Raw genomic sequence first — 18,857 nt, 5'->3', positions numbered from 1 at the left:
TTGCCCCAATCCAACCCATTGCCATCCTTAAGAACCCTTACCATTTCCTTACCATTATTCATATTTATAACATCACATTTAATATTACTTTCATCCATTGCAATTGCAGTAGTCCCTTCTTTTGTGGATTATTTGAATTCTATAAGATCTCCCTTCATCTTTTTACATGTATATTGAATGTGACTTGTCTCATGACAAGAGTGATTTCTTATCTGCAAAGTTACTCATAGTCTTGAGCTCGATTTACTACTTTTTCTCGAATTGTTTCCACATGGATAGTTCTACCATGACTAGAACTAGCAGTAAAAGCTCCACATTCATTGTTACCACTAGGCTTCCTGAACTTCTCATCATTCAAGTTTACTGTTGGAAATTCCTCGAACTTCAGTGTCTCCTTCTCAACCAGTAATGCTATCACTAGGCTTTTATAAGATTGTGAGAGAAAGTATAGAAGCAAGACAATTTTTTCTTTATCATTAATCTTCACCACAATGCTAGTTAATTTAGTAATCAATTTATTAAAGGTATTAAGGTGATCGCTCACATCAGTACCTTCCTCCATTTTTAGTTGGTACAATTTCTTCTTTAAATACAAGTAGTTTATAAGCAACTTTGACATTTATACTCTCTCCAATTTCTTCCAAAAAAAACAAATAGTGAGGTCTCTTCTAAAATATTATACTTCATATCAGGAGCTAATGTCAGTTAAATCATATTTACAGCCTTTTGTTAAAGCTCGACCCAATCATCATCATTGATGGTCTTAGGCTTTTTTGGTTCAATGTTGTGATTAATACTTGTTGCACAATGACATCATTTGCAATGATTTGCCATAGACTAGCATTATTTTTTGCCAAATATATCATCATATGCTTGTACTATTAAGTTTTTGCTTATCACACAGATGAACTAAACTTTGGACCTATTAGACACTTCAACTTTTTTAAAAGAAAAAAATTTAACACTTAAACACAAACTTGCACTGTTACTAGAAATTTGAGAGACACGCTTGCTGAGCTAGCACACGCAACTTAAGAATTAATTAATTATAAAGGGGCCCTTTGTTTAAACAAAGCCAAAAGTAAAAACAAAATTATTAATGTGACACCCCTCACCGGTCTATAGTGTAGCCGAGCAATATATGTCACACCTAGAGCCGAAGTACCCTATCTTATCTTACTTTCATCCTTAATTTATTTTGAACTCGTTATAATTTAAAATCAATTATCTTCTAAGGAGAATCTAATAGAGTTTCCCCCTATTTTATTATCATTTGACGTTTTTTATAATTCACCTGCTTTAAAAATTCCATAATATTTTGAAATAAAAATCTCATCCATACTAATCATAATCATTTGATTAGTTCAAATATTCTCTATATAATTCAATTTCATATTCATTTCCATACATTGTCATTCATTCTCAACTCATATATGAAAATTTTCAATCTTCATTAATTTATATAATATACAATTTAATCACACATGAACTAACTGATTTATTAATTTATAACACATAAATATTAATTACAATTTTCTAGTTTACATTATAACATAAGCAATATTTATACTATACAAAATACATAAAATGACTAATGTGAGCCCTATCTACATGCATTGCTGAGGAGGTGACAACCTTAAAAACTCTGAAGATCCGATCCCCAAAATCCCTGTTTAATATCCGCTGTGCTTTACCTTCAGTACCTGCGCAAGAAAACAAATCCATCATGCTAAGCATTGATGCTTAGTGGTGTAATAATATAACAAAGAAAATAATATACAAATAAAGAAAGAAATGGATTAAACTTTGGATACTCTGGAATTTAATCTAATTTAATATAGTACTTCTAGTATCAACTATCTTTCGTTCTAATTTATTCCTCTTAAGAAGTAATTTATTCCTAAATTCATAGTAGTAATATACTTATATTTTTTTTACAAATCTTTTTTATTATTTCATTCAATACTTTCTACGTTATCGCAGATTATTTCATAATAATTAAATTTTAATATCGTTCCAATTCATTTCAATTCTTTCTACTAAATAACTAATCTAATTTATTTTAAATATTCTTGCTCTTTTATTTAATTGCTAATATTTTCAGTTGCTATTATTCTTAACTCATTTCAATAAATTTTACTGCCCAAGTAACCTATGATAGGTTGACTAAACTGGATAACGGGTCGTTAGTACTGGACACCGCGGTGCCTCGGGCTATCATACCATGGGACGTGAAATGCGGAACGTCAACCATGTATGCAGTCAGTATGGCTAAAAAGCAATGATAACATATCAGTATGGCTAAAAGCCATGATAACAAGTAATCAGACACAAAAACCATGAATGCGGGCATAAAGCCATGAATACAGGCATAAAGCCTTACGCAGTACTGCTAAAGTAATACCCTATTGGCATGCCAATCTATCAAATCTCACACACGTGTCTAGGCAATACATGGGCACATTAGTACCTTTAAGGGTCCAGAAGTATCATTATTACATTATATGTTCCAATTATAATTTATAACGTTTTATTTTTTATTACTAGCAGAAGTGTAAATGTCTAAAATACAATTTTACCTAAATCATGCATTCATCATTTTATTCATTCATTATGTCATTCATATTGATCACAATTTATAACAATTATTTTCATGTGTAATTGTGCTCAAAGCTCCAATAATGAGAACTAAAATCTCATTCATATATTCATTTATTCATTATACTATGTATATGAATTATCATTCATATTTCAAATAATCCATGAACATTTTACGAATTTCAAATTTGACTAAATTTTTCTTAAATCCTAGAGTCACTCAACTTCAAGAATTTAAATTTATTAATCACATTATCTATATTAAACATCCTAATAGTTTTTCTAATTTAGTATACCATTTCCTATATTATTGGGGTTACTATTCACTTGACCATTTCCCTTTAAAGGTTGACTTTTTAATTCATAATAGATTTGTTAAGCCTAAGTTCACAAAAATACCATATTTTGCATTTTATTTTTACTGGCATTGATTGCCAAACTCAATTCCTAGCCTCCTAAGTTTTATTTCAAATTTTCAGAATTTGAGTTCCAAATTCACTGTTCCATTGGACCTAATTACAGTAAAAATTTGATAAAACTTTCTTCATGAAAGTTGTTCCTTATTGTGTCTTCTTGAATTTCATTTTTGAATCACTCCATTTGGAGTTTTGTAGCTCAAGTTATGGCCTAAATACCATAACTGGTTCATTGACCCTTTCTGGATCCAGAACCTGGCAGATTCTGGAGTCCAATTTATTCTAATTATTTGGGTATGCTACAGTCATTTTTAGACCTAATATCCTTCATATGAGTTGTTACCTTATGTCTTAGGATCACTCAGGTTTAAGAATCATAATTTTTCTAGTTATGTAGAGTGAATTATTGCCAAATAATTGACCTAGACGCATGAACCCTGTGCCTTCAGAATTTCAGATTCAGGTCAACATTTTTTATTCCCATTTTATGGTACTTGCACTCATAATTTGAAGAAGGTTCCTGAATCAAAGTTGGAGTCCTGATTCTTAGGTTTCCAGAGCAATTTGGCTCATCTCAATTGAATTTTTCTAGTGGGAGATATGATCTAAATACTATCCTAGGGTCAATTGTCTATTTGGTTAAATTTCAGGATTTGGAATGCTAAATTGTCCTAGCAATCTCTTCAAGTTCCATCAGATTCTGGGTTTTGGTCAAAACACCAAATTTGTATTTTTAGGTCTTATAGAAATTTTGGCTTTGGTTTCACTATTTTGCAGTTTTTTAGACCAAGCTATGACATTTTTTTCAAAACTACTCAGGCTAGTCAATGTCCAGAATTTTCTGGTCAGTTTGGTTCTAGCAGTTTTGTTGGACTAAATTTGACTAACAATTTGATTAGGCTAGGGTCAAAACTAGACTCTGAGATTTTCATATGAAATGTTCTCCTACGTCTAAGCTTTCTAATGGTTTAAAAATCAGGTCATTCTAACCTTCCTAGAGTGAGTTATGACCATTTGAACATTTACTATTCATATGGTCATTTTTCCAGGTCCATCATATGGTTACCCGGATTCAAGCCAATATTTAGTCATTTTGTGCTTGGTTTCTGAGCATGGTTTCTTCATGAAAAATGTTACTTTAGGTCTTAAATTTCATCTTCAATTGGCCTCATATCAATTTGAGCTATTTAGCTCCACTTATGTTCATCTGAATGCACTGGATTCATAGGCCCATAATTCCCAACATAAGAACAACACTCCCAATTTTCAATTCCACCCAACTTTCAAATTTCAATTCACATTCATAGCACTTCTAATAGTCAATAATCAACCTTAACATCATCAAATTCATATCACAACAAAAAATTCCCAATTTTAGCAAACTCTAAATCAACTTGCATAAACCTTAAATTCTAAGAGAATTTATAGCACTAACCTTATTCTTCTAGCTCCAAGCAACCTTCAATCAACCCAACACTTGATTCACCTCTTTGGGGCTGCCAACTAGATTTTCATTTCACTTTTCTTCCCTCTTTTCTTGGGTTTTATGGCTGGCTATGGAGGTCTATTAAGGCTACCAACTATTTTTGTGAAGAAAGGTAATGGTTTGGAAGCTTGAAATGGTGTTTTAATGATAGGAAAATGAAAGAATTTGAGAGGAAAATGGAGAAGAGAGGGCTAGACGGGAGAATGGCTGGAGAAGAAGATGGCTTTTTCATCTTTTTTGACTCATTTATCTCCTTTTTATTTGTTTATTAAATGGTTGTCTTATGGTGATTGGTGGAGAGTTTTTAATGACATCATAATGATGTCATAATTTGAGTTTTATTTCATTTTCTTTTCTTTTCTTTTCTTTTTTACTCATTTTTAATTTAATTTTTAGCAATATTTATTCACATTTTATGTCATATAATTTACTTACTCAATTGGACAAGTTGGCCAAAAATCATCTCTGAAGGTGAAATGATTAAAATGTCCTTCGTTTGGTTTAAGGAGCCAAAACTGTCTGTATCGATCTTAAAAATTCTCCTAACCTTTTCTTGGTATTCTAATGCTATCTAGGGCGCCGTCACTCTTCTCTGGCATCCCAGAAATTATTTCACTGAATTTTCCTTAGGTTTAGGGCTACCAGCTGTAAAGACAGCAACTTCCCGTTAGGTCACCCATCGCTAGAGCCCCGGCTCATTTAACTTGGTTGTATTTTATTTCTAAAATTTTTCCTTAATTTTTCTTACATTTATTTGGGTTATTTATGACTCTTCACTCTAGTTTACATATAATTTCAGACATTTCGACTGTCCGAACCAATATTAATCACCGAAATAGTCGAATGCACAGACTAGCTAAAGTGAGGGTGTTACAATTCTTCCCCTCTAACAAAAATTTCATCCTCGAAATTTACCTAACGTAAGTAGTCGAGGAACTGCTACCTCCTTATTTCTTCACCTTACCAGAGAAAACAGATCGGCATTAGTGTCACCTCGACTCAAATGAATGCAATACATGTTATGCACACAATCTTATTCTATCTATCCATGCCTAGGAATGCCTAAACCGTGCTCTGATACCAATAAATGTAACACCCCTCACCCGTCTATAGTGTAACCGAGCAAGACATGTCACACTCGGTGCCGGAGCACCCTATCTTATCTTACTTTAATCCTTAATTTATTTTGAACTCGTTATAATTTAAAATCAATTATCTTCTAAGGAGAATCTAACAGGGTTTCCCCTTATTTTATTATCATTTGATGTTTTTCACGACTCACCTACTTTAAAAATTCCATAATATTTTGAAATAAAAATCGTATATCATCTAATCAGTTCAAATATTCTCTATATAATTCAATTTCATATTCATTTCCATACATTCTCATTCATTCTCAACTCATATATGAAAATTTGCAATCTTCATTAATTTACATGATATACAATTTAATCACACATAAACTAACTGATTTATTAATTTACAATACATAAATATTAATTACAATTTTCTCATTTACATTACAACATAAGAAATATTTATACTATACAAAATATATAAAATGAATAATGTGAGCCCTATCTACATGCATTGCTGAGGAGGTGACAACCTTCAACACTCTGCAGATTCGATCTCTAAAATCCCTGTTTAATATCCACTGGGCTTTACCTTCAGTGCCTGCGCGAGGAAACAAATCCATCGCTCTAAGCATTGCTGCTTAGTGGTGCAATAATATAACAAAGCAAATAAAATACAAATAAATAAAGAAATGGATTGTACTTTGGATACTATGAAATTTAATCTAATTTAATATAGTACTTCTAGTATCAATTATCTTTCGTTCTAATTTATTCCTCTTAAGAAGCAATTTATTCCTAAATTCACAGCAGTAATATACTTATATCTTTTTTGCAAATCTTTTTTTATTATTTCATTCAATACTTTTTACGTTATCGCAGATTATTTCATAACAATTAAATTTTAATATTGTTCCAATTTATTTCAATTCTTTGTACTAAATAACTAATCTAATTTATTTAAAATATTCTTACTCTTTTATTTAATTGCTAATATTTTCAGTTGTAATTATTCTTAACTCATTTCAATAAATTTTACTGCCCAAGTAACCTATGACAGGCTGACTAAACTGGATAACAGGTCGTTGGTACTGAACATCGCAGTGCCTCGGGCCATCATACCATGGGATGTGAAATATAGAATGTCAACCACATATGCAGTCAATATGGCTAAAAAGCCATGATAACATATCAGTATGGCTAAAAGCCATGATAACAAGTAATCGTGCATAAAAGCCATGAATACGGGCATAAAGTCATGAATACAGGCATAAATCCTTACGCAGTACTGCTAAAATAATACCCTATTGGCATGCTAATCTATCCAATCTGACACACGTGTCAAGGAAATACATGGGCACATTAGTACCTTTAAGGGTCCATAAGTATCATTATTTCATTATATGTTCCAATTATAATTTATAATGCTTTAATTTTTATTACTAGCAGAAGTGTTAATGTCTAAAATACAATTCTACCTAAATTATGCATTCATCATTTTATTCATTCATTATATCATTCATATTGATCATAATTTATAACAATTATTTTCATGTGTAATTGTGCTCAAAGCATTTTTTCCTTATCTTTTCTCAAATAATGAGAACTAAAGTCTCATTCATATATTCATTTATTCATTATACTATGTATATAAATTATCATTCATATTTTAAGTAATCCATGAACATTTCATGGATTTCAAATTTGACTAAATTTTCCTTAAATCCTAGAATCACTCAACTTCACGAATTTAAATTTATTAATCACATTATCTATATTACCCATCCTAATAGTTTTTCTAATTTAGTATACCATTTCCTATATCATTGGGGTTACTATTTACTTGACCAATCCCATTCAAAGGTTGACTTTTTAATTCATAATAGATTTGTTAAGCCTAAGTTCATGAAAATACCACATTTTGTATTTTATTTTTATTGGTATTAATTGCCAAACTCAATTCCTAGCCTCCTAGGTTTTATTAGAAAATTTTCATAATTTGAGGTCCAAATACACTGTTCCATTGGACTTGGCTACAGTAAAAATTTGATAAAACTTTCTTCATGAAAGTTGTTTCTTATTGTGTCTTCTTTAATTCCATTTTTGAATCACTCCATTTGGAGTTTTGTAGCTCAAGTTATGGTGTAAAAACCATAACTCGTTCATTGACCCTTTCTGGATCTAGAACCAGGCAGATTCTGAAGTTCAATTTATTCTAATTATTTGGGTATGCGACAGTCATTTTTAGACCTAATATTCTTTATATGAGTTGTTACCTTATGTTTTAGGATCACGTAGGTTCAAGAATCATAATTTTTCTAGTTATGTAGAGTGAATTATTGCAAAATAACTGACCTAGACTCATGAACCCTGTGCCTTCAGGATTTCAGGTTCAGGTCAACATTTTTTATTCCCATTTTAGGGTACTTGCACTCAAAATTTGAAGAAGGTTCTTGAATCAAAGTTGGATTCTTGATTCTTAGGTTTCCAGAGCAATTTGGCTCATCTCAATTGGATTTTTCTTGTGGGAGATATGATCTAAATACTATTCTAGGGTCAAGTGTCTATTTGGTTAAATTTCAGGATTTGGAATGCTAAATTGTCCTAGCAATCTCTTTAAGTTCCATCAGATTCTAGGTTTTGGTCAAAACACCAAATTTGTATTTCTAGGTCTTATAGAAATTTTGGCTTTTGTTTCACTGCATTTGCATTTTTTTAGACTAAGTTATGACATTTTTTTCAAAACTGGTCAGGCTAGTCAATGTCCAGAATTTTCTGGTTAGTTTGGTTCTAACAGTTTTGTTGGACTAAATTTGGTTAACAATTTGATTAGGCTAGGGTCAAAACTGGGCTCTAAGATCTTCATATGAAATGTTCTCCTATGTCTAAGCTTTCTAATGGTTCAAAAATCAAGTCATTTTGATCTTCCTAGGGTGAGTTATGACCATTTGAACATTTACTGTTCTTATGGTCATTTTTCCAGGCCTAGCATATGGTTACCCGGATTCAAGCCAATTTTTGGTCATTTTGTGCTTGGTTTCTGGGCATGGTTTCTTCATGAAAAATATTGCTTTAGGTCTTAAATTTCATCTCCAATTGGCCTCATACCAATTAGAGCTATCTAGCTCAACTTATGTTTATCTAAACACACTAGACTCATAGGTCTAGAATTCCCTGCATAAGAACAACACTCCCAATTTTCAATTCCACCCAACTTCCAAACTTCAATTCACATTCATAGCACTTCTAATAGTCAATAATCAACCTCAACATCAACAAATTCATGTCACAACACAAAATTCCCAATTTTAGCAAACTCTAAATCAACTTGCATAAACCTTAAATTCCAAGAGAATTTCTAGCACTAACCTTATTCTTCTAGCTCCAAGCAACCTTCAATCAACCCAACACTTGATTCACATCTCTGGGGCTACCAACCAGATTTTCCTTTCACTTTTCTTCCCACTTTCCTTGGGTTTTATGGCTGGCTATGGAGGTTTATCAAGGCTTCCAACTATTTTCGTGAAGGAAGGTAATGGTTTGGAAGCTTGAAATGGTGTTTTAATTATAGGAAAATGAAAGAATTTGAGAGGAAAATGGAGAAGAGAGGGCTGGACAGGAGAATGGCTGGAGAAGAAGATGGCCTTTTCATATTTTTGACTCATTTATCTCCTTTTTATTTGTTTATTAAATGGTTGTCTCATGGTGATTGGTGGAGAGTTTTTAATGACATCATAATGATGTCATAATTTGAGTTTTATTTCATTTTTTTCTACTTATTTTTAATTTAATTTTTAGCAATATTTATTCACATTTTATGTCATATAATTTACTTACTCAATTGGACAAGTTGGCCAAAAATCATCTCTGAAGGTGAAATGATTAAAATGTCCTTCGTTTGGCTTAAGGAGCCAAAACTGTCTGTATCGATCTTAAAAATTCTCCTAACCTTTTCTTGGTATTCTAATGCTATCTAGGGCGCCGTAACTCTTCTCTGGCATCCCAGAAATTATTTCACTGAATTTTCCTTAGGTTTAAGGCTACCAGCTATAAAGACAGCAACTTCCCGTTAGGTCACCCATCGTTAGAGCTCCGGCTCATTTAACTTGGTTGTATTTTATTTCTAAAATTTTTCCTTAATTTTTCTTACATTTATTTGGGTTATTTATGACTCCTCACTCTAGTTTACATATAGTTCCAGACATTTCGACTGTCCGAACCGACATTAATCATCGGAACAGTCGAATGCACGGACTAGCTTAAGTGAGGGTGTTACAATTCTTCCCCTCTAATAAAAATTTTGTCATCGAAATTTACCTGAGGTAAGTAGTCGAGGAACTGCTACCTCCTTATTTCTTCACCTTACCAGAGAAAACAGATCTACATTAGTGTCACCTCGACTCATTTGAATGCAATGCATGTTATGCACACAATCTTATTCTATCTATCCATGCCTAGGAACGCCTAAACCGTGCTCTGATACCAATAAATGTAACACCCCTCACCCATCTATAGTATAGCTGAGCAAGACATGTCACACTCGGTGTCGGAGCATCCTATCTTATCTTACTTTAATCCTTAATTTATTTTGAACTCATTATAATTTAAAATCAATTATCTTCTAAGGAGAATCTAATAGAGTTTCCCCCTATTTTATTATCATTTGACGTTTTTCACGACTCACCTTCTTTAAAAATTCCATAATATTTTCAAATAAAAATCTCATCCATACTAATCATAATCATCTGATCAATTCAAATATTCTCTATATAATTCAATTTCATATTCATTTCCATACATTCCCATTCATTCTCAACTCATATGTGAAAATTTTCAATCTTCATTAATTTACATGATATACAATTTAATCACACATGAACTAACTAATTTATTAATTTACAACACATAAATATTAATTACAATTTCTAGTTTACATTATAACATAAGAAATATTTATACTATACAAAATACATAAAATGACTAATGTGAGCCCTATTTATATGCATTGCTAAGGAGGTAACAACCTTAAACACTCTGCAGATCCGATCTCCAAAAACCCTATTTAATATCCGTTGGGCTTTACCTTCAGTATCTGCGCGAGGAAACAAATCTATCGCGCTAAGTATTGCTACTTAGTAGTGCAATAATATATCAAAGAAAATAATATATCAAAGAAAATAATATACAAATAAATGGATTATATTTAGGATACTCTGGAATTTAATCTAATTTAATATAGTACTTCTAGTATCAACTATCTTTCATTCTAATTTATTCCTCTTAAGAAGCAATTTATTCCTAAATTCACAGTAGTAATATACTTATATCTTTTTTGCAAATCTTTTTTATTATTTCATTCAGTACTTTCTAGGTTATCGCAGATTATTTCATAATAATTAAATTTTAATATCGTTCCAATTCATTTCAATTCTTTCTACTAAATAACTCAACTCAACTAAGCCTTTATCCCAAAAATTTGGGGTCGGCTATATGGATTCGCTTTTTCCACTCTGAACGATTTTGGGTTAAATCCTCAGAAATATGTAATGGTTCTAACTCATGTTGTATTACTCTTCTCCAAGTCAATTTAGGTCTACCCCTTTTTTTCTTTCTATCCTCTAACCTAATGTGCTCTACTTGTCTAATTGGAGCCTCCGTATGTCTACGCTTCACATGACCAAACTACCTCAATCTCCCTTCTCTCAACTTATTTTCAATTGACACCACTCCTACCTTTTCTCTAATACTTTCATTACGGACTTTATCTAGTCTAGTATGGCCACTCATCCACCTTAACATTCTCATCTCTGCAACTCTTATCTTAGATGCATACGACTCTTTCAGTGCCCAACACTCACTACCATATAACATAGCCGGTCGTATGGTTGTACGGTAAAATTTTCCTTTCAATTTATTGGGAATCTTACGATCACATAAAACTCCCGTGGCACGTCTCCACTTCAACCATCCGGCATTAATCCTATGACTAATATCTTCCTCACATCCCCCATCTACTTGAAGGACTGAGCCTAGATATTTAAAGTGATTACTTTGGAACAGTACCACTTCATTCAAACTAACTCCTTCCCTATCACCAGTTTGGCCTTCACTGAACTTGCAATGCATGTATTCTATCTTCGTTCTACTTAACTTAAAACCCTTTGACTCTAGAGTACTTCTCCAAAGTTCTAGCTTCCTATTGACTCCTCGTGTCTCATCTATCAGAACAATATCATCCGCAAACATCATGCACCAAGGAATACTCTCTTGTATATGTTTCGTCAGTTCATCTAAAACTAATGTAAAAAGGTAAGGGCTTATGGTTGATCCTTGGTGTAATCCAATTGAGATCGGAAAATCTCTTGTGTCCCCTCCCACTGTGCGCACAATAGTAGTTGCTCCTTCATACATATCTTTCAATACTTGTATGTACCTAATAGATACCCTCTTTTGTTTTAACACATTCCATAAGACCTCTCTTGGAACACTATCATAAGCCTTCTCCAAATCAATAAAAACCATGTGTAGATCTTTCTTCACATCTCTATATTTCTCCATCAAGCTTTTAATAAGAAAGATCGCTTCCATAGTTGAACGACCAGGCATGAAACCAAATTGATTGAGAGAGATAGAAGTATCATGACGTAGTCGATGCTCCACAACTCTCTCCCACAACTTCATAGTATGGCTCATGAGTTTAATTCTCCTATAGTTTGAGCAACTCTGTATGTCTCCCTTATTTTTAAAAATAGGTACTAAAATACTCTTCCTCCATTCATTAGGCATTTTTTTTGAGTTTAGAATCTTATTAAATAATTTAGTTAACCATGCCACTCCCATATCTCCCAAATACTTCCACACTTCAATTGGTATTTCATCGGGTCCACAGGCTTTACCCACTTTCATTCTCTTAAGTGCTTCTTTTACTTTTAAAGATTGAATCCTTCTAGTATAATTTACATTCTTTTCTATTGTTCTATAATCTATATTCACGCTATTACCATTTTGACTATTATTAAAGAGATCATTAAAATAATTTCTCCATCTTTCTTTAATGTCCTCATCTTTCACCAATACTTTTCCTTCTTTATCCTTAATGCACCTAACTTGATTGAGATCTTGACATTTCCTTTCTCTACTCCTTGCTAATCTATAAATATCTTTCTCCCCTTCTTTAGTTCCAAGTTTCTCATATAACTTTTCAAAGGCACTGTGCTCTTGCTTGACTAATCGCCTTTTTGCCTCTTTCTTTGCTATCTTATCTGTTCATATGCCTCATTATTATCACATTGAGGTAATTTCTTATACCATTCCCTTTTTCTCTTCACTGCCTTTTGTACTTCCTCATTCCACCACCATCTCTCTTTTGAGGGTGGTCCATGTCCTTTAGACTCTCCAAGTACTTTTCTAGCTACTTCTCTAATCTTTGATGCCATCTGTATCCACATATCATTGGCCTCCATATCTAGCTTCCATACTTCGGACTCGAGAAGCTCATTTTTGAACTTCACTTACTTTACTCCTTTGAACTCCCACCACTTTGTTCGAGCTACACTATTTCTTCTGACCTTACTTGAATTGTTCCTAAACTTGACATCCAAGACCACCAAACTATGTTGACTTGTTAAAGCCTCTCCTGGAATGACCTTGCAATCCTTGCATAGAATTCTATTTGTCTTCCTGGTTAAGAGGAAGTCGATTTGGCTTCTATGTTGCCCACTTTTGAAAGTCACTAAATGTGATTGTCTTTTTATAAAGTAGGTATTTGCTAGTATTAGGTCATATGCAATAGCAAAATCCAGGATGCTTTTTCCCTCCTCATTTCGACTGCCAAAACCAAAACCTCCATGAACATTCTCATAACCTTGCCTATCACTTCCTACATGTCCATTCAAATCTCCACCAATGAAAACATTCTCTTCATTCGGTATGCTTTGCATTAAATCATCCATATCTTCCCAAAACCTTTGTTTACTCTCACTGTCTAATCCTATTTGTGGGGCATAAGCACTAACTATATTTATTGTTTCTCCTTCTAGTACTAGCTTTACTAGTATAATTCTATCTCCTACTCTTTTCACAATAACTACTGCGTCTTTCAATGTTCTATCTATGATTATACCCACTCCGTTCTTGTTTCTCTCCTTTCTGGTAAACCACAGTTTGTACCCTGAATTACCCACTTCCTTACTTTTCTCTCCTACCCATTTAGTCTCCTGAATGCAAGCAATATTCACCCTTCTCCTTTCCAAGGTATCCACAAGCAATATTCACCCTTCTACTAAATAACTAATCTAATTTATTTTAAATATTCTTACTCTTTTATTTAATTGCTAATATTTTCAGTTGCTATTATTCTTAACTCATTTCAATAAATTTAGCTGCCCAAGTAGCCTATGATAGGCTGACTAAACTGGATAACGAGTCGTTGGCCTTTGGATCTTTGCGTGCCTCGGCCATTATACCATGGGATGTGAAATGCGAAACGTTAACTACGTATGCAGTTAGTATGGCTAAAAAGCCATGATAACATATCAGTATGGCTAAAAGCTATGATAACAAGTAATTGGGCATAAAAGCTATGAATGCGGGCATAAAGCCATGAATACAGGCATAAAGCCTTACGCAATACTGCTAAAATAATACCTATTGGCATGCCAATCTATCCAATCTGACACACGTGTGTAGGCAATAAATGGGCACATTAGTACCTTTAAGGGTCCAAAAGTATCATTATTTCATTATATGTTCCAATTATAATTTATAACGTTTTAATTTTTGTTACTAGCAGAAGTGTAAATGTCTAAAATACAATTCTACCTAAATTATGCATTCATCATTTTATTCATTCATTATGTCATTCATATTGATCACAATTTATAATAATTATTTTCATATGTAATTGTGTTCAAAGCATTTTTTCCTTATCCTTTCTCCAATAATGAGAACTAAAGTCTCATTCAAATATTCATTTATTCATTATACTATGTATATGAATTATCATTCATATTTCAAGTAATCCATGAATATTTCATGGATTTCAAATTTGACTAAATTTTCCTTAAATCCTAAAGTCATTCAACTTCAAGAATTTAAATTCATTAATTACATTATCTATATTAACCATTCTAATAGTTTTTCTAATTTAGTATACCATTTCCTATATCATTGGGGTTACTATTCACTTGACCATTTCTCTTCAAAGATTGACTTTTTAATTCATAATAGATTTATTAAGCCTAAGTTCACCAAAATACCACATTTTGCATTTTATTTTTATTGGCATTGATTGCCAAACTCAATTCCTAGCCTCCTAGCTTTTATTTCAAATTTTTAGAATTTGAGGTCCAAATTCACTGTTCCATTGGACCTGGCTACAATAAAAATTTGAGAAAACTTTCTTCATGAAAGTTGTTCCTTATTGTGTCTTCTTTAATTCCATTTTTGAATCACTCCATTTGGAGTTTTATAGCTCAAGTTATGGCCTCAATACCATAACTGGTTCATTGACCCTTTCTGGATCGAGAACCAGGCAGATTATGGAGTCCAATTTATTCTAATTATTTGGGTATGCTACAGTTATTTTTAGAACTAATATCTTTCATATAAGTTGTTACCTTATGTCTTAGGATCACTCAGGTTTAAGAATCATAATTTTTCTAGTTATGTAGAGTGAATAATTGCCAAATAACTAACCTAGACTCATGAACCCCATGCCTTCAGGATTTCAGGTTCAGGTCAATATCTTTGATTCCCATTTTAGGGTACTTGCACTCAAAATTTGAAGAAGGTTCCTCAATCAAAGTTGGAGTGCTGATTCTTAGGTTTCCAAAGCAATTTGGCTCATCTCAATGGATTTTTCTAGGGGGAGATATGATCTAAATACTATTCTGGGGTCAAGTGTCTATTTGGTTAAATTTCAGGATTTGGAATGCTAAATTGTCCTAGCAATCTCTTCAAGTTTCATCAGATTCTGGGTTTTGGTCAATACACTAAATTTGTATTTCTAGATCTTATAGAAATTTTAGCTTTGATTTCACTGCATTTGCATTTTTGTAGACCAAGTTATGACATTTTTTTCAAAATTGGTCAGGCTGGTCAATGTCCAGAATTTTCTGGTCAATTTGGTTCTAGCAGTTTTGTTGGACTAAATTGGGTTAACAATTTGATTAGGCTAGGGTCAGAATTGGGCTCTTAATTCTTCATATGAAATGTTCTCTATGTCTAAGCTTTCCAATGGTTCAAAAATCAGGTCATTCTGACCTTCCTAGAGTGAGTTAGGACCATTTTAACATTTACTATTCATATGATTATTTTTCCAGGTCCAACATATGGTTACCCGGATTCAAGCCAATTTTTGGTCATTTTGTGCTTGGTTTCTAGGCATGGTTTTGTCATAAAAAATGTTGCTTTAAGTCTTAAATTTCATCTTCAATTGACGTCATACCAATTGGAGCTGTCTAGCTCTACTTATGTTCATCTAAACACACTAGACTCATAGGTCCTGAATTCTCTGCATAAGAACAACACTCCCAATTTTCAATTCCACCCAAGTTCCAAACTTTAATTCACATTCATAACACTTCTAATAGTCAATAATCAACCTCAAAATCATCAAATACAAGTCACAACACAAAATTCCCAATTTTAGCAAACCCTAAATCAACTTGCATAAACCTTAAATTCCAAGAGAATTTCTAGCACTAACTTTATTCTTCTAGCTCCAAGCAACCTTCAATCAACCCAAAACTTGATTCACCTCTTTGGGGTTGCCAATCAAATTTTCCTTTCACTTTTCTTCCCACTTTCCTTGGGTTTTATGGCTGGCTATGGAGGTTTATCAAGGCTGCCAACTATTTTTGTGTAGGATGGTAATGGTTTGGAAGCTTGAAATGGTGTTTTAATGATAGGAAAATGAAAGAATTTGAGAGGAAAATGGAGAAGAGAGGGCTGGATGGGAGAATGGCTGGAGAAGAAGATGGCTTTTTCATTTTTTTTGACTCATTTATCTCTTTTTTATTTGTTTATTAAATGGTTGTCTCATGGTGATTGGTGGAGAGTTTTTAATGACATCATAATGATGTCATAATTTGAGTTTTATTTCATTTTCTTTTCTTTTCTTTTCTACTCATTTTTAATTTAATTTTTAGCAATTTTTATACTTATTTTATGTTATATAATTTATTTACTCAATTGGACAAGTTGGCCAAAAATCATCTCTGAAGGTGAAATGAACAAAATACCCTTCATTTGGCTTAAGGAGCCAAAACTGTCTGCACCGATATTAAAAATTCTCCTAGCCTTTTCTTGGCATTCTAATGCACCTAGGGTGCCGTAACTCTTCTCTGGCATCCTAGAAATTATTTCACTAAATTTCCCTGGGGTTTAGGGCTACGAGCTGTAAAGACAGCAACTTCCCGTCAGGTTACTCGTCGCTAGGGCACCGACTCATTTAACTTGGTTTTATTTTATTTCTAAAATTTTTTCTTAATTTTTCTTACTATTATTTGGGTTATTTATGACTTCTCACTCTAGTTTACATATAGTTTCAGACATTCCGACTGTCCGAACCGATATTAGTCACCTGAACAATCAAATGCACGGACTAGCTAAAGTGAGGGTGTTGCAATTAACCCCATTCCATTGTGGCATCTCTTCTATAGAATAATTCCACTCATATAAAAGCAAAAATGTGAAGTGGCTTTTTTCGTCTCAAAAGCAAAGTTCTTCATTTTCATTTGCTTTGAGGCATTTATGCAAATCATACTCTACTTTTGCTTGCTCAACTATGGTGAGAGTTACCATGATAGATTGAATCTTGATTTCCAGTTGAATTGCTTCCATGTCACACACCATGGTCAAGGGAAAGTGCTTAAGTTGCTGATAACCTTTGCTCTAAACCATGCAGTGTCTACACCATAGGGAGGAGCAATGAGTCTTATTTGACTGTAAATTAATGCTGGAAAAAGTCCATGTAGTTCTTTCTCTAGCCCCTTTACTAGTCTAGGTAAACGTGTAATGGCTTCTGACAAAACCACATTCTTAAACTAATCATCATTGCCCATTAACTCTACAGCATGATAGTGATCCTTGCAAAGTCCTACTGCTTAGTGCAAACACATTGCATGCACTACTGTAATTCATGGCTAGAATAAAATTTCCCCTACTTTAAAGCATTCTTTTAAAAGGGTAAACCATCCTTCTCCTGGTACTTTTAGTAATGCTTGTGTGTCTTTACATAACTTAACTCTGTAATTAGTAGCAACATAACAAAGGTTCTCTTTCAATGTGCAAATAGTATACAGTAATTCAAAATTGATATTATTTTGTTATTTTGTTATATTATCTTGTACAATTTAATGCTCCCATACTAATAACTTCCACACCCACCTTGTTCATTACTTTCACCATGTAAAATTAAAACAATAGATGTGAATTGAAACCTAATATTAACAACAATTCCTGAAGTTCGTTGAGTTGCATCTAGTGCTAAGGTTGCCTAATTAATAGAACATACAGCTGGAGCATTCATGTCAAAAAGAGCACTGTACATGGCTTCTTTTAGTTGTCATTTTGATGCTTTGGCAGATTTAGTATCATCATAATGGCAAATCGAAAAGACACCATAATGGCTGTGCTAATGGTCTTACTTGCATCCTACTATAAATAATAGCAAAAAAATGTTAAAGCCTAGAATACATTAGAGACTTAGTATTACCAAATTCTAAAAATATAGCTAAATGCCTAGATAGAAAAGTATATTTGCTCCAACCAAACTTGCAATAGCCTAAACCACCATTGATGATAACATAACTGGGGACTTGTTTTTGCTCGCCATATATATACATGAATGACAACTCTATTATGATGTGACTTCTATAAATAGGATAATCGAATCAGACTTTGGTTTTGATGGAGTACTCTTAAGAATCATGATATATCTGAAGAATCCAAAGATGATTATCTAATACGAGTGATCTTTATAACTTATAGATGACACTCAATCTGGCTATATCTTTTGGTCCCAACAATCTCGCTATTTGCATTAATATGTCTATACTAAGGGAGGAAAAGGTGCTGCTGTAGAGGAAACTATAAGAGTAACCATGTCTAAAGGAAGCTTGAGAAATGCTAGAAAGATTGGAAGCTTGATTCCCATATAGAAGATCAATTTGGTGATGGTAGATTGTTGGCCTACATCTCATTACATCCTAGTTAATGTGGCAGAGCTAATGGGTACATATTAGAGGGTAAGGAGCTAGAGTTCTATGTGAAGAAGAT

General features: G+C 32.9%; 1 pseudogene; it reads right to left on the bottom strand.

The window, feature by feature from the left end:
- Nucleotides 1–17,722: 17,722 nt before the first annotated feature.
- The window catches only part of LOC131177583 (actin-related protein 8-like), a 61,915-nt pseudogene continuing 60,780 nt past the window's right edge, over nt 17,723–18,857 (bottom strand).

Source organism: Hevea brasiliensis, unplaced genomic scaffold (genome assembly GCF_030052815.1).
Source record: "Hevea brasiliensis isolate MT/VB/25A 57/8 unplaced genomic scaffold, ASM3005281v1 Scaf6, whole genome shotgun sequence".
NCBI classification, from domain to species: domain Eukaryota; kingdom Viridiplantae; phylum Streptophyta; class Magnoliopsida; order Malpighiales; family Euphorbiaceae; genus Hevea; species Hevea brasiliensis.
Note: the sequence above shows the minus strand (reverse complement) of the source record. Positions and strands in the feature narration are given on the sequence as shown.